Here is a 25,128-nt window from a genome sequence, read left to right as displayed (position 1 = left end):
CAAATGTGTTTTTATATTGCAGACATGTGGTGGATTGAATGAGGGAGGGGAGGGAAAGGGTGATGTCAGGGATAACCCCCCAGGTGCTGGCTCAGGACATTGTACTAAGTAGGAGGTGGGACATGAAAACTGAGTATAGATCATTCTTTTGAGAAACGTGGTTGTGGAGAAGACAGAGCAATTTTTACATGTGGACAACACTCTAAAACACTTTTTAAAAAGTTAATCGATACATGTTCATTGTAGAAAAATCAGAAATTAACGATAAAATTTTAAAACAGGGCAGAGACCAAAATAATTTAAAAAACAACTGTGAGCTCCAAATCTCTCCTGATCAAAACTAGGGTTGATTTTTAAAATTTATTTTATTTATTTATTTTTTGAGACAAGAGTCTTGCTCTGTTGCCCAGACTGGAGTGCAGTGGCGCAATCTTGGCTCACTGCAACCTCCGCCTCCTGGGTTCAAGTGATTCTTTCCTGCTTCAGCCTCCAGAGTAGCTGGGACTACAGGTGTGTGCCACCATGCCTGGCTAATTTTTGTATTTTTAGTAGAGACATGGTTTCACCATATTGGCCAGGCTGGTCTCAAACTCCTGACCTCGTGATCCACCCCCTCGGCCTCCCAAAGTGCTGGGATTACAGGCAGGAATCACCGCGCCTGGCCTAGGGCTGATATTTAACAATCAGGAGAAAGAGCCCCTGAGACCTTTACAAATGCAAAATTTGCAAAATCCCTCAAAGCATAACCTTCATAAAATGCAGTAAGTAGAATTGTGGCTGGGCGGATGGGCATGTCATTCGCTGACCTGACGCCCACAGAAAGAAATGCAAGTGTGATGGAAGAAAATGACGCATTAATTTTTGGGTTAAAATAGTTTCAGTGCTAATGCCTGAGATTCTCTAATAAACAGAAAAATACTGACGGGGCTGAGTGTTAGGTAACAGGAGCACCCTAATGGCGCTGGTTCCGGGTTCTTCTTCCTCCCCAACACAGGCCCCCCAAAAGGAGCCAATCAGAGGTCACGCCTTCCCGCCTCAGCCTAGACCCAGCCCCTCAGCCAACCAGCGACCCCCACGTAACGTCCCTAGGCATAAAAGAGGGAGACTGCAGAGCCCTCGCTCTCTTTCTTCTTCCGCTTCGGCTCTCACTCAGACTCCTCCAATAAAGATCTCTTGACTGCAACCGGTGTGGCGTGGTCTGAGTCTGAGCCTACAGAGTCACCCTTTCACTGAGTGTGGCTCATGCCTGTAATCCCAGCACTTTGGGAGGCTGAGGCAGGAGGATTGCTTGAGCCCAGGAACTCAAGACCAGCCTACGCAACATAGCAAGACCCCCATCTCTACCAAAAAAATTTTAAAAATCAGCAGAATGTGCTGGTGTGTGCTTGTAGTCCTAGCTACTCAGGAGCCCTGATGGCACCACTGCACTCCAACCTGGACAACAGAGCGAGACCCTGTCTCAAAGAGAAAAAAAAAGAAAAAGAAACGTGATGGCCAGGCACTGTGCTAGGTAGTAGGAATACACAGGTGAACACAAGATGATCCTAATCTCATAGGACTTGCAAGTTTATCAAATAATCAACAAATAATTACAGACATTTGTAGGGTTATGTAAGAAACTAAGATACCATGATGGCCTTCGATAAATACCATCGAGGCTACACGTCCATTGCACGTCCATATCCTTAGTACTTTCCTGAGAAGACTCCCTAAAAGTGCGATTTCTGGGTCTAAAGATCTGCTTGTTTTTTTTGTTGTTTTTTTTTTGAGATGGAGTTGGAGTTTCCCTCTTGTCACCCAGGCTAGAGTGCAATGGTGCAATCTCCGGTCACTACAACCTCCGCCTCCTGAATTCAAGCGATTCTCCAGCCTCAGCCTCCGAAGTACCTGGGATTACAGGCACCCGCCACCACGCCCGGCTAATTTTTGTATTTTTTAGTAGAGACGGGGTTTCACCATGTTGGCCAGGCTGGTCTCGAACTCCTGAACTCAGGTGATCCGCCCGCCTCAGCGCCCCAATGTGTTGGGATTACAGGCGTGAGCCACCGCGCCCGGACTGTTTTTAATTAATTTTTTAACAACAGACTTTATTTTTTAGGGCATTTTTAGGTTCACAACAAAATTGCGCAGAAAGTACAGTTTTCGTATTACCCCTGCGCCCACCCACCTCCAGCAAGCAGCAATCTGTTCGCTTTCAAGTTTTACTTTTTATTTATTATTTATTTATTTATTGCATTTTGTTTTAAACAAATGGGAGAAAACGCTGAAAACGCACAAGCACTTTGGTTAGTTAAATTAGGGTTCCGTCAAGAGCCGGAGCGGTGTGCCAAGTGAAAACTACATTTCCCACGGGGCAGCGGGTCACGTCACAGAGGAACGACTACGCATGCGTGCAAGGTCCTCCGCGCGCGACTACGCTCATAAAAGGAAAAAAAGCGTGTGCGGTTCTCGACGTGCCGCCAATCTTCGAACGCAGGTCGGTGATCATCCGCAGACTCCGAAAAAGCGTTCGAGGAACGCGCCTGCTCCCCTCGTCGCAGTTTCCAGCCCGACGAGCTTGTTTTGTCCGAGACGCGGTAGGTGGGGACGGGCCGTGGCCTGAAACCTCCGGCGAAACGCGGGAGCGAAGGGCTGAGTCCTCCCTCCGCGCCGCGGCCCCGGCCTCCCTGAGGCGGCGCGCTAGGAGCGGTGCGCACGCGCTCTGGGCGGGAGGGGGCGGGGTACGTGGGGGGTGGGGGTGGGGGCGGGGCTCGGGGAGGGCGGGCCCTGCGCCCGGCCGCTCGAGGTCTGCGCGTGCGTGCTTCCATCCCGGGCGAAGGTGGGAAACCGCGACACGCTGGGCTCGGTACGGACGCAACTTCCAGGTGGGATACTCGGACCGGGGTCACGAAGATGCGGACAGAGGAAGGGCCCCGAACTCCAGCACTTATTTTATGATTTGCACAAAAATTATATATATATAGTTTTTAAAAAGATACACTAACAGTTCGTCGTTTGCCCAGGCTGGTCTCGAACTCGTTGGCTCAACCTCCCGCCTCGGCCTCCCAAAGTGTGGGGAGTATAGGCGTGAGCCCCCGCGCCCGGCCAAAAAATGCGCGTCTTAAGACCAACAAAACAGCTTCCTTCACCCTCGCTATCCTCCAGTTACCTCCTCGGCTCCGGTTTGCAGCCAGAGGTCTTAGTCTACCCTCACTAATGCCTTTTCTCCAAGTCTTGAACCCTTGAGCCTCTAGTCAGGCTTTGGTCTCCACCACTCCACTGAAAAGGCTTATTGTCAAAGCCACCAGTGATCTCTAGGTGGCCAAATTCATTGTTAAGTTAGGTCTCAGTCCTGCAGCAGCATTTGATGCTGTGGATCACTGCCCCTTCTTGAAACACTGTTTTCATTTGGCTTGCTGAACGTTCTCTTCCTTTGTCTCTGCTCTCTCTGACTTCTCCTCTGCTGATTCTAACCTAGGCATCATCTCACATTTTTTTTCATTAGAGACACGTTCTCTGTTGCTCAGACTGGAGAACAGTGGTGCTATCACAGCTCACTGCAGCCTCGAACTCCTGGGCTTAAGCAGTCCTCTTAACCAAAGCCTCCCCAAATGCTGGAATTACAGGCATGAGCCACCACAATCCCAGTTTCACATTTTAAATGTAAATACCGGCCAGGCGCGGTGGCTCATGCCTGTAATCCTAGCACTTTGGGAGGCCAAGGGGGGCAGATTGCCTGAGCTCAGGAGTTTGAGACCAGCTGGAGCAACGTGGTGAAATCCAGTCTCTTCTAAAAAAAAAAAAAAAAAAAAAAAAAAAAAAAAAATTAGCTGGGCGTGGTGGTGCACACCTGTAATGCCAGCTACTTGGGAGGCTGAGGCACAATAATCACTTAAACCCCGGAGGTGGATGCTGCAGTGAGCCAAGATCGTGCCACTGCACTCCAGCCTGGATGACAGAGCAAGATCCTGTCTCAAAAAAAAGAGTCCTAGAGGTGGAAGAAAATCCACATATAAGTGGACCTGCACAATTAAAACCTGCATTGTTCAAGGGTCAACTGTATAGCTATATTGAAAGAGATTTATTGTGATGGATTGGGTCACACTATTATAGAGGCTGAGAAGTCCCGAGATTTGCCATCTGCAAGCTGGAAGCCCAGGAAAGCAAACCCTCTGGAAACTCACAGACACACTCAAAAGTGTTTCACCAGCTATCTGGGAATCCCCTAGCCCAGTCAGTTTGACACATGAAGTTAACCATCACATTTCCCTAGCTTTGTTTTTCAGTTGCTTCAGTCATCATTTTACTGGTGATACTTTGAGTGTTGTCATAATAGCCTAATGGTGGATTGGCAGCTTCCACTTCTGTGATCTCTTTTACTATTAAATATGCTGAAGACGTGACACAACTTGGAATTCAGAGGAAGAGCATAGGTTTTAGAACTTGCAGCCTTGCAGCCCCAGCTCAACTACCTATTTTTCCTGAGTTACCTAGCATAATCTATCTGAACTTTAGTTTCTTCACTATACTTACCATTCTGTTATCTATTTTATAGGACTGCTGTGAGGTTTAAATGAGAAACACTGGCATAAGTTGCAATACAGAGGCATGAACGAAAAAAAGTTTCTTCTCTTCTTAATATCTCTTTAACCAATTGATGAATATAGATTCTATTTATTTATTTATTTATTTATTTTTGAGATGGAGTCTCGCTTTGTCACCCAGGCCGGAGTATAGTGGTGCAATGTCAGCTCACTGCAACCTCTGCCTCCCAGGTTCAAGCGTTTCTCCTGCCTCAGTCTCCTGAGGAGCGGGGATTACAAGCATACACCACCATGCTTGGCTAATTTTTTCTTTGTTTGTTTGTTTGTTTTGAGACGGAGTTTCGCTCTTTGTTGCCCAGGCTGGAGTGCAATGGTGCAATCTCAGCTCACTGCAACCTCCACCTTCCAGTTTCAAGTGATTCTCCTGCCTCAGCCCTCTGAGTAGCTGTGATTACAGGCATGCGCCACCACACCCGATTAATTTTGTATTTTTAGTAGAGACAGGGTTTTACCATGTTGGCCAGGCTGGTCTTGAACTCCTGATCTTAGTTGATCTGCCGGCCTTGGCCTCCCAAAGTGCTGGGATTACTGGTGTGAGCCATTGCACCCAACCTACTTATGTTTTTTTTTTAGAAACAAGGTCTTACTCTGTCACACAGGCTGGAGCACAGTGGTGCCATTATAGCTCACTATTCCCAAACTCCTGGGCTCAAGTGATCCTCCTGCCATAGCCTCCTGAGTAGCCAGGACTACACATGTGCACCACCCTTCCCAGCTAATTATTTTATTTTGTTTTTGTAGAGACAGGGCCTCCGTGTGTTGCCCAGGCTGGTCCTGAACTCCTGACCTCAGGTGATCCATTTCAGCCTCCCAAAATGCTGGGATTACGGTCATGAGCCACTGCACCCAGTTTGCAGATTCTCATTGCTAGTGACTGGATTGAGAGTGTGGGATCTGAGTGTCAGGTATTAGGTTCCTCTTTCCCTTTGACCCAGAACAAAGCTCTTACTGTTTAAGCCCTGTAGGATTAATCTTAGAGTGGCTTAAGTGTAGGATATTTGGATTTGTTTATTTGAGGCCTTGGATGCTATTATAGTAAAAGGGCCAGCAATTTTAGGCTGGGTATTAGTGGTTAACATATGCTTCTACCCTGCAGCCTTTGTCCTTCAGAATTGGCTATCTCTTCAGACCGTGCTTAATGAAAGTTCTTATTAGTCAAGCTACTCAGTTGCAGGTAACAAAAAGCTATTCTGACTAGCCTAAGCGTGAAAGGGGTGTTTGTTGACTCTGTGATATTGTAAAATATATATCTGGTCTGTATCCCAGTTTGGAGCTTCCTGGAGGGTGATGTGCCCAGGGAGGGCATGGAAGCTCCTCGCTCCTTCCCACATGCTTTGCCCTGTGCACTTCTTCCTTCATCTGTATCCATTGTGACATCCTTTATAATAAGCCAGTAAACCTAAGTGTTTCCCTGAGTGCTGAGAGCTGCTCCTGCAAATTAGTGGAACCCAAGGAGGAAGTCATGGAAACCTTGATTTATAGTCAGTTGGTCAGAAGCACAAATGAAGCAACTGGGGGCTTGTGACTGGCATTGAGAGTTGGGGGGGACATGCTCGTGGGACTGAGCCCTCAATCTATGGGGTTTGACACTCTGGTGGATAGTGTTGGAAATAAACTGAATTAGAGGACATCCAGCGTGTATCCACTGCAGACTCGGTGGATTGATTGTTGTTGGGGAGAAATCTCCACACATTTGGCCACAGAAATCTTCCGTGTTGATTATTGTACATTGTGACAGCAGAGGAGAAGGTTTGGTTTTTTTCCTCACAGACTCTAGCTGAAGAGTCCTGGAGTAAGTCAGTTTCAGATGGGACTCTATCCAGAAGCCTAAATTATGTCACCAGTATTTTCTGTTTCTCTTTCTCTGTTTTTTTTTTTTTTTTAAAGAGTTGGGGTCTTGCTGTGTTTCTCAGGCTGGTCTTGAACTCCAGGCCTCAAGAGATCCTCCTGCCTCAGCCTCCTGAAAGCTGGGACTACAGGAGTCCACCACCACACCTGGGTACTTTTTTTTTCTTTTGAGACGTAGTCTCGCTCTGTCGCCAGGCTGGAGTGCGATGGCGTGATCTCGACTCACTGCGACCTCCGCCTCCCGGGTTCAAGTGATTCTCCTGCCTCAGCCTCTTGAGTAGCTGGGACTACAGGCATGCACCACCATGCCCAGCTAATTTTTTTTTTTTTTTTTTTGTATTTTTAGTAGAGATGGGGTTTCACTGTGTTGGCCAGGCTGATCTCGACCTCTTGACCTCATGATCCGCCTGCCTCGGCCTCCCAAAGTGCTGGGATTACAGGCGTGAGCCACCATGCCTGGCTGCACACCTGGGTACTTTTTATTTTTGGTAGAGATAGAGCCTGGCTATGTTGACAAGTCTGGTCTCAAACTCCTGGGCTCAAGCAGTCCTCTGTACTTGGCCTCCCAAGGTGTTGGGATTACAGGCATGAGACACTGCGACTCGCCTGTTTATTGGTTTTGTTAAATGCCTTGTCATGAGGCATTAAAAAGCCCATGATGGAAAGAAGATAGCCCCAGAGAAGGGGTTCCAAATTCTTCACAAATTCTTCAATAGATGAGTGGATTAAAAACCAGATCTATCCATACGATGGAATGTTATTTAACCATAAAAAGGAATGAAGTTACCGATACATGCTGTGACATTGATGACCTTTGGAAACATGCTAAGTGAAAGAAGCCAGTCACATAAGGTCACAGAGTGTACAATTCTATTTATATGAAATGTCTAGAATAGGCAAATGTACAAATATGAAATTAGAATAATGGCTGCCAGTGACTGAGAGGAGAAGGGGGTGGGGAATGACTGCTAATGAGTATAAGGTTTTAAGGAGAGTTGGTGAAAATGTTCTAAAATTAGATAGTGGTGATATTTGCACAACCTTGTGACTAACCTAACACTGAATTGCACACTTTAAAAAAGTGAATTGGGGTGGGTGCGGTGGCTCACATTGAGGCTGAGGCAGGAAGATCGCTTGAGCCCAGTAGTTTGTTTGAGACCAGCCTGGGCAGTATGATGAGCCCTCATCTCAACAGAAAATTATAAAATTAGCTGGGCGTGGTGGTGCACACCTGTATCCCAGCCACTTGGGAGGCTGGGGCAGGAGGATTGACTGAGCCGAAGAAGTCAAGGCTGCAGTGAGCTGTGATTGCACCGCGTCACTCCAGCCTGGGCAATGAGAGTGTGACCCTGTCTCAAATAAATAGAGGGAGATAGAGAATTGTATGGCATGTGAATTGTCTCCATTAAGCTGTTTTTGTTGTTGTTTTGAGACGGAGTCTCACTCTGTCACCCAGACTGGAGTGCAGTGGTGCGATTTTGGCTCACTTTAACCTCCACCTCCCTGATTCAAGCGATTCTTGTGCCTCAGCCTCTCAAGTAGCTGGGATTACAGGTGTGTGCCACCACACCCAGCTGATTTTTGTACTTTTTTAGTAGAGACAGTGTTGGCCAGGCTAGTCTCGAATTCCTGGCCTCAAGTGATCCGCCCACCTTGGCATCCAAAGGTGCTGGGATTACAGGTGTGAGCCACCACACCTGGCCCATTAAGCTATTATTTTAAAAAGTCTGCCTAAACCTCTGCACTAGACAAACATGGGGCACATTCCAAGCAACTTAGCCAAGTTTAAAAGATCAGTACTGATTTCAGCTGATGCTTGCCTCAGGGAAGCTAGGTTTGGAGTTTGAGTTCAGTTGTGATTAACTGCTTGTTAACAGAAACAAAACACCAAACTCTCAAGAACATAACAGAATCCAGAGTCTACAACACATCATCTACAATGTCCAGGATGTAATCCAAAATTCTTAGACACAAGAAATGGGCTGGGCATGGTGGCTCATGCCTGTAATCCCAGCACAGCACTTTGGGAGGCTGAGGCAGGCCGATCACTTGAGGACAGGAGTTTGAGACCAGCCTGGCCAACATAGCAAAAGCCCTTCTCTACTAAAAATACAAAAAAATTAGCTAGGCATGGTGGTACCCGGGAGGCTCAGGAGGCTGAGGCACAAGAATTGTTTGAACCCAGGAAGTGGAGGTTGCAGTGAGCTGAGATCGCACCACCACTCCAGACTGGGCAACAGAGCAAGACTGACTTAAAAAAAAAAAAAAAAAAAAAAAAAAAAAAGGTCAGGTGCAGTGGCTCACACCTGTAATCCCAGCACTTTGGGAGACCGAGGTGGGTGGATCATGAGGTCAGGAGTTTGAGACCAGCCTGACCAACATGGTGAAACCCCATCTCTACTAAAAATACAAAAATTAGCCAGACGTGGTGGCACACACCTGTAATCCCAGCTACTCAGGAAGCTGAGGCAGGAGAATTGCTTGAACCCGGGAGGCAGAGGTTGCAGTGAGCCAAGATTGCACCATTGCACTCCAGCCTGGGTAACAGAGCGAGACTCTGTCTCAAAAAAAAAAAAAAAGGAATGAAAATTTTAAAATATATTTTTACAAAACAGGAAAATATGATCTGTGTTCACAAAAAAAGGCAATCAGTGGGCCCGGCGCAGTGGCTCATGCCTGTAATCCCAGCACTTTGGGAGGCCGAGGCGGGTGGATCACGAGGTCAGCAGATCAAGACCATCCTGGCTAACACGGTGAAACCCCGTCTCTGCTAAAAATACAAAAAATTAGCCGGGCGTGGTGGCGGGTGCATATAGTTCCAGCCGCTCAGGAGGCTGAGGCAGGAGAATGGCTTGAACCTGGGAGGCGGAGCTTGCAGTGAGCTGAGATCGAGCCACTGCACTCAAGCCTGGGTGACACAGCAAGACTCCATCTCAAAAAAAAAAAAAAAAGGCAATCAACAAAGGTCAACCCCAAGAGGACCCAGATGTTGGTATCAACTGACAAGAATTCTAAAGGAGAATCAAAATAATTAGTTAAAATAATTTTTTTTTTTTAAATTTAAAGCAGTTATTAAAACTTTGTCAGGCCAGGTGTGGTGGCTCATACCTATAATCCCAACGGGTTGGGAGGATTGCCTGAGCCCAGGAGTTAAAGACCAGCCTGGGCAACATAGTGAGACCCCATCTCTACAAAAAGTTTAAAAATTAGCTGGATAGGCACAGTGGCTCAGGCCTGTAATCCCAGCACTTTTTGGGAGGCTGAGGTGGGCAGATCACCTGAGGTCAAGAGTTGGAGACCAGCCTGGCCAACATGGTTAAGCTCTGTCTCTACTAAAAATACAAAAATTAGCTGGGTGTGGTAGCTGGCACCTGTAATCCCAGCTACTTGGGAGACTGAGGCAGGAGAATTGCTTGAACCTGGGAAGTGGAGATTGCAGTGAGCCGAGATCGCACCACTGCACTCCAGCCTGGGCAACAGAACAAGACTCTGTCTCTAAAAAAAAAACAAAAGGTGCGGGGGAAAGAAAGAAAGAAAAGATGTGGCCTTGTAAGTCAGTGGGAAGACAAGCATGCTAGGAGCCAAAAAGTTTAAGGTACTGGGCGTTGCCTCAGCATTCCTAAGAATGCTTGAAACCTTGCTGGAATTGCTGAGCCTCTCAGGGTTTGGGACAGTTTTGTTTACACGATAGAATTGTGATAAGATTAGCTGGCACCCTCGGACTCTGATAAAACTAGCCACTTGGCCTGGAAGTGCAGTGTCCTCCATCTGGACTTCCAGTTCATTATAGTTCCAACCCCAGGGCCTCATTCCCACTTGCTTTGCACCAGCAGGCTTGGCATTTGTTCTCAGAAGGTCACAGAAACCTTTGCTTCTACTTAGAACACGTTTCCTGGGGAAGTTCAGACTTATGACTGACCAGATCCAGAGATAGCAGCACTTTGATGTAAAATCGTAGGAAGAGCTTGTTCTCTCAGACAAGCCATTACCCAGTAGGCAAAGCTCAAACAAGAGAGCCCTTAAATGGTGTGGTCTTTGGCCAGGCCATCGTCGCGGGGTTATTCCTAGGTTTGGCAAGTGTCAGCGTTTCTTTTGCTTGTGCGATTGGCTCTTTTGCTCAACGTAACAGCGGACCCCTGGCCTCCAGATGAGAAGGGCCACTAGCGTTCACTAAGTGCATGCTCTGGGCCAGCCATTGCCTAGGACCTTTCTTAGATATTTGATTATCAAGTAGGTGCTCTTGTTTTAATTTTATTGAGACCCAGAAAGGTTAAATAATTCATCCAGGGTGAGTGTGAGGCTTTATGAGAACTTTACAGTTGTTCTCTCCCTTCCCCCTCCTTGGACTATTCCTGGAACATGAAGGTCCAATTCCTTTCCCTGATGGCTGTATGGCAGGTGGCATACTTCATTTCTTTGCGGGAAATTATACTTGTATTGATGCTGGGCATGCTGCTCACCTCTTCAGTGTTTTCCCAAGTAGGGTCTGACAAATGGGGATCCAAGCCCTCCTGTATTTCAGGCTTTATTTTGGGTACCAAGATGCAAAGACAGTCCGTTAAGACTTAGTTCTTGGCCGCTCACGGTGGCTCATGCCTGTCATCCCAGCACTTTAGGAGGCTGAGGCGGGAGGATTGCCTGCCCCCAGGAGTTTGAGATCATCCTGGGCAACAAGGCAAGACCTCATCTCTACAAAAAAAAAATTAAAAATTAGCTGGGTGTGATGGTACATGCCTATAGTCTCAGCTACTGGGAGGCTGAGGTGGGAGGATCACTTGAGCCTGGGAGGGGCAGGCTACAGTGAGTCAAGATTGGGCCACTGCACTCCAGCTTGGGTGACAGAGTGAGACCCTGTCTCAAAAAAAAAAAAAAAAAAAAAAAGACTTAGTTCTTCTACTTTTAAGGGGCTGGAAGTCTGAGAAGTAGACTCTTCCACACATAGAAAGCAGTCTTAAAAGGGTGTGTGTGCTCTGATTATGGTTATATAACATTTACAGAAAGTGGATACAGAATGAAAATCACTTGAGGTTGTTGGGATTTGCTTTAAAACATCTTTTAATGTTGCATTTTTCTTTCACCTTAATTAGGGGAAAAAGGGAGATAATTGGAAACAGGGGTGACCAGAGTGCTCCGGGGAGGCAGAGGTTCTGTAATAACTGTTGGTAGCCAAGGAGGCCGCAAAGAAGAGAGGGTGTTTGCGTGGTAAGTGTGTGTTGCCATTCGCCAGATACGTGCCAGAGGCAAGGGGCATCAAGGCAGTGGGCAGAGTTAGATGGTCCGCTTTGAGAGTTCATGGCTGATGGGATCCAGGGATAGCAAGAGCTTATTGTGAAATTATAAAATGAGGTGGTTCTGCCAGGCAAGGCACTACTACCCAGTAGGCACAGTGATCCTCCAGACCACGTGGTCAGCTCTCTCCCTGAAACTTTCAACCTCTGTGTGTGTGTGTGTGTGTGTGTGTCTGTGTCTGTGTGTCTTTGTCAGTAAAAGCTTTTATGAGATACACACAATTTTTTCTTGTTATATGTACATGGGATATCGTTAAAGGAATACCCAAGAAACAACTAGTTGCCTGTAGCGATAGAAGATTTCGTTGTATTTCAAAAATAATCTGAATTTTTTTTACTATGTGCATATATTGTTTACTCAAAGTTTTGTGTGTGTGTGTTTTTCTAGACAAACAGACTTTTTTTTTTTTTTTTTTTGAGAGGCAGAGTCTCGCTCTGTCACCCAGGCTGGAGTGCAGTGGCGTAAACTTGGCTCACTACAACCTCTGCCTCCTGGGTTCAAGTGATTCTCCCGCTTCAGCCTCCTGAGTAGCTGGGACTGCAGGGGCACACCACCACACCTGGCTAATTTTTGTATTTTTAGTAGAGACAGGGTTTGGCCATGTTGGCCAGGCTGGTCTTTTTTTTTTTTTTTTTTTTGAGTCGGAGTCTTGCTCTGTCACCCAGGCTGGAGTGCAGTGGCGCAATCTCGGCTCACTGCAAGCTCCGCCTCCTGGGTTCACGCCATTCTCCTGCCTCAGCCTCTCCGAGTAGCTGGGACTACAGGCGCCCGCCACCACGCCCGGCTAATTTTTTGTATTTTTAGTAGAGACGGGGTTTCACCGTGGTCTCGATCTCCTGACCTCGTGATCCGCCCGCCTCGGCCTCCCAAAGTGCTGGGATTACAAGTGTGAGCCACCACGCCCGGCAGGCCAGGCTGGTCTTGAACTCCTGACCTCAGGTGATCCGCCCGCCTTGGCCTCCCAAAGTGCTGGGATTAGAGGCTTAAACCACTGCGCCTGGCCAAGAGAAACAGACTTTATGAACAACCACATGAGACAGTGAGACAGGTGATGAGGGCCTAAACTAAAACAATGACAAGTGTGGTGGGAGAGAGGGGGCTGGATTCCCAGCTTGGGAAGCCAGCTGTGCAGGGATGCTGTTAACCAGCATCTAGAAGGCAGAGCAGTGCGGGACTGGAAGTGTGAGCATCTGTGAGTGCATCTCAGTGGAATTATTCAGGGGGCAGTTGGAAGTCTGAATTGGGAACCTTGGAAAGAGATTAGGGTTGATGACACTGATTTGGAAGTTTAGCCTGAAGCTGATGAGAATGCTTAGGGAGTGCTTAGAGAATGAGAAGGGATCCCAGAGCGATCTTCCACTGGGGTAGAGAAGGAGGCAGCAAAAAACCAGAATGGTGGTTAGAGACACTGGGGAGCCTGGAGGCCTGGTGTGTTAGCGTTCTCCAGAGGGACAGAACTGATAGTATATATATGTGTATATATATGTGTGTGTATATATATATACACACACATATATATACACATATATATATATATACACACACACACATATAAGTTTATTAGGGAGAATTGCCTCACACGATTACAAGGTGAAATCCCATGATAGGCCATCGGCAAGCTGAGGTAAGAGAGAAGCTGGTAGCATAATTCAGTCCAAGTCCGCCAGCCTTAAAACCAGGGAAGCCAACAGTGCAGCTCTCAGTCTGAGGCCCAAGGCCTGAGAGCCCCTGAGAGGTGCAAGTCTCAGAGTCTAAAGGCCAAAGAACCTGCAGTCTGATGTCCAAGGGCAAGGGGAGAGGAGGCCAAGTGTCTGGCATGACACAGAACAGAGCCAGCACGCGGACTCAGCAAGCTGCTGGTCCCCCTTCTTCCGCCGGCTTTGTGCCAGCCACGCTGGCAGCCAACTGGATAGTGCCCACCCATATGGAGGTGGGTCTTCCTCCCCTAGTCCACTGACAAATGTCAGCCTCCTCTGGCAACACCCTCACAGACACACCCAGAAACAGCGCTTCACCAGCTGTCTAGGCATCCCTCAATCCAGACAAGTTGTTACCTAGGATTAACTATCACACCTGGAAATCTAGAGAGTGGCACTTCGAGGTGCAGCATGTAAGCAGGTGTGCAGTGCAGCAGAAAGGTCCAGGAGCTCGCTGGGAGCTTGAGGGTGGGCTGAGGCATGAAGGGGAGAAGGGACGATGGTAGGTATGGTAGTTTTTTTTTTTTTTTTGAGGCAGAGTCTCGCTCTGTCACCCAGGCTGGAGTGCAATGGCGCGATTTTGGCTCACTGTAACCTCCGCCTCCCGGGTTCATGCAATTCTCCTGCCTCAGCCTCTAGAGTAGCTGGGACTACAGGCACCCGCCACCACACCTGGCTAATTTTTGTATTTTTAATAGAGATGGGGTTTCACTATGTTGGTCTCAAACTCCTGACCTCGTGATCCACCTGCCTCGGCCTCCCACAGTGCTGGGATTACAGATGTGAGCCACTGCGCCCAGCCCGGTATGGTAGTTTTATGGTGAAGAAAAGGATAGTGATTCAGTCAGCATTTATTGAGAACCCAGTGTGCCAGGCTTTCTGCTAGGTATGGAGAATAAAGTGACCCCTGCCTTCAAAGACTGGACCAACTAGGGCAGGAGACAAATATATACTAAGAAGATTTGAATGTGATTTGGTAGGTACAGTGCTAGAAAGAGGGTCTTAGGGGGCCGGGCACGGTGGCTCACCACATCTGTAATCCCAGCACTTTGGGAGGCCGAGGTGGGCAGATCACAAGGTTAGGAGATGGAGACCATCCTGGCTAACACGGTGAAACCCCATCTCTGCTAAAAATGCAAAAAAATTAGCCAAGCATGGTGGTGGGCGCCTGTAGTCCCAGCTACTCAGGAGGCTGAGGCAGGAGAATGGCATGAACCCGGGAGGCAGAGCTTGCAGTGAGCCAAGATCACGCCACTGCACTCCAGTCTGGGTGACAGAGCAAGACTCTGTCTCAAAAAAAAAAAAAAAAGGAAAAAGAGGGTCTTAGGGGAACAGAAAGGCAACTTAACTCTGCCTAGGAGACTGGCAGTTTCAGTTAGTGATCAGTGGAGGAGGTGACTTGGTGCTAAGCTAGATCTTAAAGATTAAGTAATTAACTGAGAGGATTAGGAGTGATCTGGATGTCCCAGATAGAGGGAACAGTGTGAACATAGGGCAAGCATGGAGATAAGAAATTATGTGGGGCTGGGCGTGGCGGCTCACATCTGTAATCCCAACACTTTTCAGAGCCAAGGCGGGCAAATCACTTTGGGCTTAGGAGTTCAAGACCAGCCTGGGCAACATGGTGAAACCTCATCTCTACAAAAATTACCTGGGTGTGGTGGTGCACACCTGTAGTCCTAGCTACTCAGGAGGCTGAGCCTGGAGAGAGAATTGCTGGAGCCCGGGAAGCAGAGGTTGCAGTGAGCCAAGATTGCACCACTGCATACTAGCCTGGGCAACAGAGTGAGACCCCATTTCAGCCTCCCAAGTAGCTGAGATTACAGGCGTGCACCACCACGCCCAGATACTTTTTTTGTATTTTTAGTAGAGACCAGGTTTCACCATGTTGGCCAGGCTGGTCTCAAACTCCTGATCTCAGGTGATCTACCTGCCTTGGCCTCCCAAACTGCTGCAATTACAGGGGTGAGCCACCGTACCCCACCAGTTAATTGGCTTTTAAAGTATATTGAATTATAAAATCATTACCATAATCCAATTTTAGAATATTTTCTGGACACACTGATTTTCTTTTCATTTTCTTGACTTTTAAAAATATTATTTATTTTTATTTTTTAAGGCTTTAACTTCAATATGATTTTTTAAATATTATTTTTATTATGGAAAATTTCTAGCCATAGAGAAGTAGAATTGTATAAGGAATATCCATGTTGAGCATAGTAATTTGGGGTCTTCTCCGGGTAGAGATGTTCAACCAGTGAGTGAGTATCTTAGTTCATTTGGGTTGCTGTAACAAAATACCTTAGGCTGGATATTTATAAACAACAGAAACATATTGCTCATAGTTTTGAAGGTGCCATCTTTGAAGCACAGAGCAAGCCCTCACTGGATGCCGAATCTGCTGGCACCCTGATCATGGACTTCCTAGCCTCTAGAGCAATGCATTTCTGTTGTTTATACATTACCTAGTCTAAAATATTTTGTTAAAGCAGCCAAATGGATTAAGACAAATTGGTACCAGAAGTGGGGTGCTGCTATAACAAATACCTGAAGATATGGAAGCAGCTTTGGAACTGGGTAGTGGGTAGAGACTGAAAGAGTTTTGACGTTCATACTAGAAAAAGTTTACATTGTCACGAACAAATCATTAAGCACAGGTGTGGTAAGGGCACAGGAGGAGAGCTGTAGAGAAAGCCTCAATCTTCTGAGAGATGCCCTAAGAGGGCATGAACAGAATGTTGGTAGAAATATGGATGGTAAAGGCCATTCTGATGAGATCTCAGATGGAAATGAGGAACATGTTAGTGGAAACTGGGGGAAAGGTGATCTTTGTTATAAAGTGGCAGAGAACTTGGCTGATTTGGGTTTGTGCCTGTTGACCTAAAGGAACAAGCCTAGGCAAAATTAATGTAGAGTTTATTTGGGCCAAGGTTGAGGACTGCAGCCTGGGACACGCTTATAAGTTGCCTTAGGGAGTGTTCTGTTTGGCCTTTGTTACAAGCAGATTTTTAAAGGCAAAAGGGAATGAGGAGTGGGCTCACACAAAGTTGTTTGACGGGGGCCAGGCGTGGTGGCTCACGCCTATAACCCCAGCACTTTGGGAGGCTGAGGCGGGTGGATCACCTGAGATCATGAGTTCGAGACCAGGCTGACCAACATGGTGAAACCCCATCTCTACTAAAATTACAAAAATTAGCCGGGCATGGTGGTGGGCACCTATAATCCCAGCTACTCAGGAGGCTGACACAGGAGAATTGCTTGAATCCGGGAGGTGGAGGTTGCGGTGAGCCAAGATCACGCCATTGCACTCTAGCCTGGACAGCAAGAGCAACACTCCATCTCAAAAAAAAAAAAAAAAAAAAAGTTGTTTGACAGGAATTCTGATTGGTTTACAGAGATAACATGAATTAGTGACTGGCTATACATTGTTGAACTATAGGATATGAGAAATTACAGAAAATGCCAGTGTATGGCATTGTATAGCTACTTTGCATGAGTTAGACTAGAGCTCACATAGCAAGTGGCTTCATGAGGTGATTGATTATTTAGCTCAAGTGTGGAGTGAGACATGACTGCTGTTGCATCTCATTGCTTCTCTGGGCTTGATAATTAAGGGGCCGGAGCAGGGGGCTCACATTCTTCAGATTAAAAGTTTCTTGGCTGGGAGCAGTGGCTCACGCCTGTAATCCCAGCACTTTGGGAGGCCGAGGCGGACGGATCATGAGGTCAAGAGATCAAGACCATCCTGGCCAACATGGTGAAACCCCGTCTCTACTAAAAATACAAAAATTAGTGGGGCATGGTGGTATGTGCCTGCAATCTCAGCTACTTGGGAGGCTGAGGCAGGAGAATCGCTTGAACCCAGGAGGGGGAGGTTGTGGTGAGCTGAGATTGTGCCACTGCATTCCAGCCTGATGACAGAGTGAGACTCCATCTCAAAAAAAAAAAAAGAAAAAGAAAAAAATACAAAATTAGACGGGCGTGGTGGTGTGTGCCTGTAATCCCAGCTACTTGGGAGGCAGAGGCAGGAGAATCACTTGAACCCGGGAGGCAAAGGTTGCAGTGAGCCAAAACTCCAGCCTGGGCAACAAGAGCGAAACTCTGTCTCAAAATAAATAAATAAAGTAAAAGAAATAAATAAATAAAAATAAAAGCTTCTTTCTTATGTCCTAGTGTTTTGTGGGAGAACTTAAGAGTGATGAAATAGGATATTTGGTGGATGAAGTCACTGAACAAAGTGGTGAGGGGGTGGCATGGCTTCTCTTGATGGCTTATAGTAAAATGTGAGAAGAGAGAAACAAATTAAATACAGAATTTAAAACCAAAAGGGAAGCAGAACTCAAGCATTTGGAAGATTCTCAGCATGGCCACATTGTAAAGAATGAAAAAGTAGGCTGGGCACAATGGGTTACGCCTGTAATCCTAGCACTTTAGGAGGTTGAGGCAAGTGGATCACTTGAGCTCAGGAGTTCAAGACCAGCCTGGGCAACATGGTGCAACCCTGTCTCTACAAAAAATTAGCTGGGCTTGGTGGCATGTGCCTGTGGTCCCAGCTGCTCAGGAGGCTGAGGTGGGAGGATCACTTGAACCTGGGAGATTGAGGCTGCAGTGAGCTGAAATTGCACCAGTGCACTCCAGCCTGGGTGACAGAGCCAGAGCCTGTCTCAAAAAGAAAAAAAAAAAAAAGAATAAATGTATTTGGAGAGAATATGAAGGGTGTGGCCAAGCCATCCTTTGATAAGGAGACTAGTATGGATGTGGAAGCCAGGTACTAATCAAGACAATGGAAGGATGACCCTGAGGGCATGTGGGGGCCCTCACCCCCATCACAGGCCCAGAAGGCCAGGGTGTTGGGGGCAGAACCATTTCAAGGCTCTGTTCCTAGCATTCTGGGGCAGTGCTCCTTGGCAGCCCCAGGTAGTTTGGCAGCATCCACATGGTGCTGTCTCTGCTGGTGCACAGAATACACAAGCTGTAGGGGCATGGCTACCCCCACCTAGATTGTAAAGGATGCCCTGAAGAGCCTTGGGCCCAGGCAGAGAACTGACAGAGGGTAAGTCCCCTGCAGAGAGTCCCCATTAGGGCATTGCCTAGCAGAGCCATGGGCGTAGGGTTGCCTCTGAGACCTCAGACTGGTAGAGCCACCAGTGTGCAGCTCCAGCCTGGGAGAGCCACAGGCGTGCAACTCCAACAAGTGAGGGCTGTTGCATGGGCTGTGCAGGCAGGGCTGCCCGGAGCCCAGCAACACGTCCCTGCCGGTGTGTCCGGAAGGTAGGAGGACATAGAGTTGAAGAAGATTGTTCAGAAACCTTGAGATTGAATGGGGTTTGCTCTGTTGGGTTTTGGACTTACCTGAGACCTATTACCCCTTTCTTCTTTCTTATTTGCTCTTTTAGAATGTCTATCCTATGCCTGTCCCACCATTGTATTTTACAAGCACATAACACGTTTGATTTCACAGGCTCACAGATGGTGGGGAATTTGCCCCAGGATGAATTGTACGTTGAGTCTCACCCATACCTGATTGATTTTTTAAAATTTTATTTATTTATTTATTTATTTATTTATTTATTTATTTTGAGAGCAAGAGAGTGAGTCTCACTCTGTCACCCAGGCTGGAGTGCACTGGTGGGATCTTGGCTCACTGCAACCTCCACCTCCCAGGTTCAAGTGACTCTCCTGCCTCAGCCTTCTGAATAGCTGAATTACAGGTGCCTGCCATCATGTCCAGTTAATTTTTGTATTTTTAGTAGAGACAGGGTTTCATCATGTTGGCCAGGCTGGCCTTGAACTCCTGACCTCAAGTGATTCACCCACCTTGGCTTCCTAGAGTGTGGGATTACAGCCGTGATACACCACACCCAGCCACCCATATCTGATTTAGATGATAGATGAGACTCTGGACTTTAGACTTTTGAGTTGATGCTAGAATGAGTTTCTATTTGGGGCCATTGGGGTGGACTGAATGTATTTTGCATGTAAAAAGGACATGACTTTTGGGGGTTCAGGAGCCAAATGCTGTGGTCTGAGTGTTTGTGTTCCCCTAAAATTCATATGTTGAAACTTGATCCCCAACATGGTGGGGCCTTTGAGAAGTGATTAGGCCATGAGGGCTCCACTCTCAAGAATGGGGTTAGCATCTTTATGAAAGAGGCCTGAGGGACTTGTGTTGCCCCTTCTGCCATGTTGAGAATACAGTGAGAAGGTGCCATCTTTGAAGCAGAGAGCGATGCCGGATCTACTGGGACCTGGATCTTGTACTTTCCGGCCTCCAGAACTGTGAGCAATAAATTTCTGTTGTTGGCCAGGCACGGTGGCTCACGCCTGTAATCTCAGCACACTGGGAGCCGAGGCAGGCGGATCACCTGAGGTCAGGAGTTCGAGACCAGCCTGGCCAACAAAGCAAAACCCCATCTCTGCTAAAAATACAAAATTAGCCGGGCATGGTGGCAGACACTTGTAATCCCAGCTACTTGGGAGGTTGAGGCAGGAGAATCACTTGAACCAGGGAGGTGGAGGTTTCAGTGAGCCGAGATCACGCCACTGCACTCCAGCCTGGTGACAGAATTAGACTCCGTCTCAACAACAACAAAAAAGATTCTGAATCTTTGGGAAGCCCTCTGGGCTGGGGATTGATTTGGGAGTCAGTACCATGTTGTTCATAGTTGATGCGGTAGCTTGCAGAAGCCAAGGAAAGCCTACGCTTTCAAAAAAAGTTTGGAAGAGTCAATGTAAGGAAATCCAAAGTGGACCTAACTGTGGAGATGGGGGTCAGGGAAGGAGAGAGCTGGGGTGTGAAGTAGTGAAAATTAGAAAAGTTCCTGCTAAGTCCCTGACGCTACTAATGAGTGGTGATTGATTGATGAAAGCAGAGATTTCCATTCTTGCCTGAGAGCTTCTAGTTTGTTGGGGAAGAAAAGATACACCAACAGCAGCTGGCTAGAAGGCCAGTTTCTTCTTTTTTTATTTTTATTTTTTGAGACGGAGTCTCGCACTGTTGCCCAGACTGGAGTGCAGTGGCGCGATCTTGGCTCACTGCAAGCTCCGCCTCCCTGGTTCATGCCATTCTCCTGCCTCAGCCTCCCGAGTAGCTGGGACTACAGGCGCCCGCCACCACACCCGGCTAATTTTTTGTATTTTTCATAGAGACGGGGTTTCACCGTGTTAGCCAGGATGGTCTCGATCTCATGACCTCGTGATCCGTCCACCTCGGCCTCCCAAAGGGCTGGGATTACAGGCGTGAGCCACCGTGCCCGGCCTATGCTCAGCTAATTTTTTGTATTTTTAGTGGAGATGGGGTTTCACTGCGTTAGCCAGGATTGTCTCGATCTCCTGACCTTGTGATCTGCCTGCCGCAGCCTCCCTAAGTGCTGGGATTACAGGTGTGAGCCACCGCGCCCGGCCCTTTTGTATTTTTTTTTTGAGATGGAGCTCTTGTTGCCCAGGCTGGAGTGCAGTGGCACGATCTCGGCTCACTGCAACCTCCGCCTGCTGGGTTCAAGCAACTCTCCTGCCTCAGCCTCCGAGTAGCTGGGATTACAGGCACCCGCTACCATGCCTGGCTAACTTTTGTATTTTTAGTAGATACACAGTTTCACCATGTTGGCCAGGCTGGTCTCAAACTCCTGACCTGAGGTGATCCGCCTTCCTCGGCTTCCCAAAGTGCTGGTATTACAGGCGTGAGCCACTGCGCCCGGTAGAAGGCCAGTTTCTAAAGGTGTGTTGCAGAGTCCATGTCAGTTCTAGGAAGAATCAAGCAAGAGAAAAGTGTGCTTCTTTAGGGCTAGTCAGTCAAGCGCAGCCTTGAGCCAGAAGGGAAAGGGCTTTGCAGGTAGGAGTGGGCAGGCAGCAAGATCGTGTGTCTGAGAGAGTGTAGAGGGGACAGGCCAGAAGGAATGTCAGCTGAGCTGGGGAGGCGTCGCTGGGTATGATCCAGCGCTAGAGCCTGTCTCTCGCTGTGCCTGCCTCCTCTCACACAGCCCCCTCTTCTGTCCCTGGCTTCTCAGCATGAAACTCCCCCCAGCCACATGGTCACATTCCTCCGTGTCACTTTCCTCCATTCAGCACCCCCCATGCCCCTTCCTGCTCACTGGCCTCCCACCTGTGCTCCCAGACACAGTAACCTACATTTGCTTCCTGCATTCGCCTCCCCCTCCTGTGTGCTGGCTTCTGTCTCTTCCACGGAAAGTGTTCTCCCCAAGGTCCTCAGTGACTTCCTCAGCCTTGGGGGACCCCTCTGAGTCCTCTTCTGTGGCATTTGGTGCTGTTTATCATCCCTTCTGTGACTTTATTTTGACAGATGTACAGATTGGGAGATGGCACTACACAGCTGGGAAGTGGGGGTGAGGACCTGGGGGGTTGTGAGAGATGGCCAGGCTCCAGCCCAGAGGAGGAGCTGGAGGTGGGTGGCCAGCGAACTGCCAGGAGGGAGGCCCTGAAGCCAGAGGAGAAGGGGGATAGCACCATGTCAAGATCAGGAGGCCACATCGGAAGCAGCAGAGAGGGCACTCAACGCTTCCCCTGCAGGGGCTGTTGGCTCTCTTGATGAGAGGCTGGTGAGGACAGAGCTAGAGAAGTGGGTTGGAAAGTGAAGTGGGGACAAGGAAGCAGCACCGGATCCCTGCACAATTTAGGGAAGAAGTTTTGCGGTGAAGAGGAACAGAGGTGGGGGCCTCTAAAGGGGTTTGGAAGCTCTTTTGTGTTTTTTCAAGATGAGCTCTCCTCAATCATGCTTGTTCACTGGTAGAGGAGAAAGGATTCGCTGAAAGTCGGAGGGGAGATGGAGTTCAGAACACAAATGAAGGCTGTTTTTCCCTCTTTAGGGTGAAGGCAGAGGTGACAGGCATTGCTATACAGAGCTTGTAGTTTTGATGGTGGGAATAAAGTCTCTGGCTTCCCTTACGAGTGAAGTAGGAACCTCAGATATCATCTAATAGGACCCAGGCCTCAGTCTGAGGGCAGCAGCAAGAGTATTGAGGAGAGAGGAGGTTTGAAGTGTGCTAAGGGAAGGCTAACCAGATGACCTGGCCGCGTGGTTGCAGCACCTCTCACTGTTTGTGACAGTGCTGTGTAAAGTAAAACCCCCTGTCCAGTGGTGGGGCTGTTAATAGGGCTCAGGTGCAGGCATGTACAAGGCAGGCCATTAGTTTAGTTACAGGTAGAAGGTATCTGAGTTACCAGCAGCAAATCTGTACGGGTTTGCAGCAACCTCACTTCTTGCCTGTTAAGAATTCGATCCGGGCACAAGGCAGAAAAAGAGACCGAGGCAAGTTTCAGGGCAGGAGTGGAAGTTCATTAAGAAGCTTTGGAAAAGGAAAGAAAGGAGAAGTACACTTGGAGGAGACCCACGCGGGCACTGAGGTCCAGTGTGGTGTTTAACCATGATCCTAGGACATTCTAGGACCAAGGCTGGCCCCTTTCCCGTGATTCTTCCCTCACAGTGAGCTGCCTGCATGCACAGTGCACTCCTTACCCTTGGGAGATGGGCACACACACAGTGTGTAGGAAGTTGTACGGATGCCCATCTGAGGCTTCCTTCCCTGTTCTGGTGATGTGCCCCCGGGAGGCCATGCTCTGCCATTTGGTCTCTTAATGTGCATGCTCAGGAAGGTGTGTCTCCCTGGTGTCTGCATTCAATTAACACTTTAGTGCATCAGGTGTGGACCATCAGGAAGTGGCCTCTCCCTGGCACCTAGTGGGTGGGGGAGAGCCCTCTCCTGCCCCGCTTGTGCCTAACTCCCTGTAACAGTTTCAGCCAGGATTCCTGCTTTAGCAGGAGAGAATAACCCGTTCTGTGCCAAGCCACACCTTCCCTGCTCTGGCCACTGAGCTTGCATCTTCTGTCCACACCTTCACTTTCTTTATTATGGCTCACTGGGGTTCTTTCCTTTTTCCTCACTTAGCAGATAATCTCTAGCCTCATCAGTTCCCAAGACTTTAGCAACAGCCTGCGTGCTAATAGTGCTCACATTTATCCACTTCCAATCTGTGATCTAAACTCCACTTTTATTCTTTTGTGTGGTTTTAACTAATGCAACTAGGGAGACTAAAGCAACTTCATCCTGGTTTCTAATTCACCGTGTTCACTTCTGATTAATTCCAGTTCTGGGAAGGACTCCAGGATTTCCAGTTTGTCTATTATTCCTTGTGTAAGAGTACATACTTACCATAAATCCTGCCCTGGGGTCAAACAATCTTGATGTTATCGTACTTCAGTTGTCCAGTGTGTCCCTTCTGAACCACCCTTCCCTACAGTATACAAGCCATGGGGGTACTGGCACCAGGATCCACCATCTGGCCTCACTGCCACCCGAGACACAGATATAGCTTCTTTTCCTAGGTCTCTAAATGTTTCTAAGGGGATATGTTCTTCTCTATGTGACAATGCATTGTGTAAAGCTGTGGTGGTAAAAACAGTGTCATACATGTGGGACAACATAGATCAATATCACAAGCAGCTAAAAGAGAAATTGGTCTTCACGAAAATTAAAAACGTGCTTCCAAGGACACAACTCAAGACAACTGGGTGGACACTGTGGCTCACACCTATAAGCCCAGCACTTTGGGAGGCCAAGGCGGGTGGATCACTTGAGGTTGGGAGTTTGAGACCAGCCTGGCCAACATGGTGAAACCCTGTCTCTACTAAAAGAAATACAAAAATTAGCTGGGCGTGGTGGTGCGTGCCTGTAATCCCAGCTACTCGGGAGGCTGAGGCAGGAAAATTGCTTGAAACCGGGAGGCAGAGGTTGCAGTGAGCTGAGATTGAGTCACTGCACTCCAGCTTGGGCGACAGAGTGAGACTCCATCTCAAAACAGACAAACAAACAAAAAAGATAGACAAATAACCAAACTTTAAAATGGTAAGATACACAGATGGCCAACAGCATATGAAAAGATGCTCAATGCCATTAACCGTTAGGGACACACAAATCAAAACCACAATGAGACTCTACTTCAGACTCATTAGGATGGCTGTAATCAAAAAGAGAGAGGCCAGGCATGGTGGCTTACACGTGTAATCCCAGCACTTTGGGAGGCCAAGGCAGGAGGATTGCTTGAGCCCAGGAATTCGACACGAGCCTGGGCAACATAGCGTGACCCTGCCTCTGCCAAAAATGAAAATGACAGACAATAGCACGTGTTGGCACAGATGCAGAGTGGGAACACACATTGCAGGTGGGAATGTAAAATGGTCACCCAGTTGGAAACAGCATGCAGCTCCTCAGAAGGTTAAACAGAGTTTATGTTTAATATGCTTATTAAGATAAACATAGTGTAATACATTAAAAAAAAACACAATATTAATTCTACTCATAGATATGTACCCAGAAATGAAAACATGTCATGAATACAAAGAAGGAAAAAAAGGGCGGGGAGAGTGGGAGGAGGGAGGAGCGGGAAAGATAACTATGGGGTACTGGGCTTAATACCTGGGTGATGAAATTATCTGTACAACAGACCCCAATGACACGTATTTACCTATGCAACAAACCTTCACATGTATCCCCAAAACCTAAAATTAAAGTTAAAAAAGAACGGCCGGGCCCAGTGGCTCATGCCTGTAATCCCAGCACTTTGGGAGGCCGAGGCGGGTGGATCACCTAAGGTCAGGAGTTTGAGACCAGCGTGGCCAACATGGTGAAACCCCATCTCTACTAAAAATACAAAAAGTAGCCAGGCATGGTGATGGGTGCCTATAATCCCAGCTACTC

General features: G+C 47.8%; 1 protein-coding gene across 2 annotated transcripts in view; it reads left to right on the top strand.

The window, feature by feature from the left end:
* Positions 1-2,262: 2,262 nt before the first annotated feature.
* Positions 2,263-25,128, top strand: part of LOC100580038 (SAGA-associated factor 29) — a 79,272-nt gene continuing 56,406 nt past the window's right edge. Inside the window, exon 1 of one of the 2 annotated variants that reach the window (XM_030798894.1) lies at positions 2,263-2,576. The gene's annotated coding sequence lies outside the window, so the exon portion shown is untranslated. The remainder of the gene's footprint in view (positions 2,577-25,128) is intronic. The other variant, XM_030798886.1, reaches the window with a different exon arrangement.

This window comes from Nomascus leucogenys, chromosome 2 (genome assembly GCF_006542625.1).
Source record: "Nomascus leucogenys isolate Asia chromosome 2, Asia_NLE_v1, whole genome shotgun sequence".
NCBI lineage: Eukaryota > Metazoa > Chordata > Mammalia > Primates > Hylobatidae > Nomascus > Nomascus leucogenys.
This window is presented reverse-complemented; position numbering and strand designations above follow the sequence as displayed.